Source organism: Eschrichtius robustus, chromosome 6 (assembly GCF_028021215.1).
Source record: "Eschrichtius robustus isolate mEscRob2 chromosome 6, mEscRob2.pri, whole genome shotgun sequence".
Taxonomy (NCBI): Eukaryota; Metazoa; Chordata; class Mammalia; order Artiodactyla; family Eschrichtiidae; genus Eschrichtius; species Eschrichtius robustus.
In genome coordinates this window covers 68,448,636-68,450,820 of record NC_090829.1, presented here as the reverse complement: position 1 = coordinate 68,450,820, position 2,185 = coordinate 68,448,636, and the positions used below count along the sequence as shown (strand labels likewise).

Sequence of the window (2,185 nt, the reverse complement as noted above, 5' to 3'; positions counted from 1 at the left end):
AGCCATAACAATTAGGAGAAACAACAGCAATACTTACAAAATCGCCCTTAAAGAGCAATAAGATTTCCTCTTCAAAATTTAAAGCCTTTGAAATAGCTGAAATAGTTGGAATCATTTTATGGGCAGGATAAAGTCAAAATATCATGAGGAACAATCAGAAAAAATTATTCCCTCAGTAGCAATTACAATAAAATTTGTTTTATTCTCAAAGCTCAACCAGACAGTTTTGTGCTAAGATTCAAAACGGTGCAAGGTTTTGACCAGCTTGTGGCCAGGCTTATTTCAGGACAGATATAATTAACTTCAGCTTGCTGCCTGGCCTCCTTCAGCTGGGTTCCAAATAACTTTCATATCATGGACCTTAACCTGTCAAAATATAAATGCAAAATGTATTGCAATGACAGTAAGGACTGGTCATGTTAAATATGAAGTTATTAATTTGTAAAGTGGAGAAGAGGTAATAGAATCTAGGCCTTCTGTAAATCAAGTTTCATACTATACGGATGCATAAAAAATTGAACCACATTACTCAAGATATGCAATTGTGGAGACTACATGACATTCTAAAGTGTGTAAGGGTCCACCTGACCCTGACATTTTTGGGGTGCCATTATATAAACAATTTAAGAAGATATTTGTGTAGCTTACTGTAGAAATTTTAGAAATCAGTGAGGTTTCCATTTGCTCTACCATACTACCTAGCTTAGATAAATCTTCATTTTAAAATTATAAAACATATAAAACTCCCCCCAGTGTATATATGGGATGTATGGGGTTACAGGGCGATAGTTGTTACATAAAGTGCACTGAGTTCCAGGGGCATATAATGGAAACTAAATGTTACAATTTTTTTCAGTCTTCATGACTACAGGCAGGGTGGGTAAACAAGGCAAATGAAGCAAACTCTTCCTACCCACTCCCCCTTAACCAGATGCAGCATTTTGGCACTTCTATGATATACAGGTTGACTTAATTCATTGACTTAAGTTGAAAGCTAGCAACAGCAAATCTTTTTAATTTAGGATCTTCTTCCATACCACTCCAAGGATCTTAATTCCTAAACTACACCATGAGTTCTGAAATGGTGTTCACTGCAGTGTTCTTGAAGCTTTCACATCTTAATATGAGATCTGACACCTTTAGTTAAGGTAGGGAACGGTTAAAAGCTGTCTTCCTCTTAGCTAACCCAGTCCACCAGCAATCTTAACAGTTAAGTTACTATATAAAAATGAAACTGTGCTCTCAAGCACTGATCGAAACTGTTGTGCGGGGAACCCTTTCCAGAGCATTAGCTCCCTGAGAGAAAACAGAGATCCTAACCAGTTGCTTCCATGAATAATAACCCCAGTACGGTGTACATAATGTCCTTCAAAGCATAACTCAGGCAACCGTGGTCATCCTGACAAGCTTATCAGCATTTACACACAAGATATATTTAAAATTGATCCTAGACCAACTATTGCAACCATAATCCTAAATAATCCCATTATTTAGCACACTAAGTTCCTGCTGAGATGCCAAAGCCAGAAATCTCAAAGCAAAGAGTGATGGTTCATCATCTTTTACAAGTGAGACAAAAATATCAAGGAGGAAAGGTAACCCCCCCACCCCCCACCCGCTCAAATGCATCAGATCAATGTTATCTTCACAGCTCTAATTGACACGATCCAGAGTTCTCAATTTCCTGATTTGAGGAGTCCATTTTCAAGGTGACTGTCAAGGTCAAGAAGAGCTTTCAGGCTTTTCTTTGCCATGGCCCATGAACTCCAGTCCTTCAGTAGGAATCTCCTTCTCCTTTATTGCTTTCTGAACACACTGCTGGTAGTGCTTGAAGAGGTAGGTGCCCGGGTCCCCAGAGCCATCCCCCTTGAGGAATCTGTGCAAACAAGTGATTGAAGAACTAGTTGTACTCGTGCTTCATGTTGGTGCAAGCCTCCCCTACGCTGTTCATGGCATCTGCGTCTATGGCGCTGGCGGCGGCTCTCAGATGTCCCATAATTTCCTTTGAAGAGTTATCTTATCGTCTTTTACTTCCTTGAAAGAAACGTGTCTGTTTTTCTGGGTGCTTTTAAAATTTTCTTTCTGCTTTTGTTTTCTTTTTAGTATTTTTTCCCTGATGTGTCTAAGGGTGATTTTATATAGAAGTTTTTGAATCTGTGGATTAATTCTTTTTGTCAGTTTGGAA

At 38.8% G+C, this 2,185-nt stretch overlaps 1 pseudogene; it reads right to left on the bottom strand.

The window, feature by feature from the left end:
* Positions 1-1,720: 1,720 nt before the first annotated feature.
* On the bottom strand, positions 1,721-1,951 carry LOC137765678 (TP53-regulated inhibitor of apoptosis 1 pseudogene; annotated as a pseudogene).
* Between the last annotated feature and the right edge of the window lie 234 nt (positions 1,952-2,185).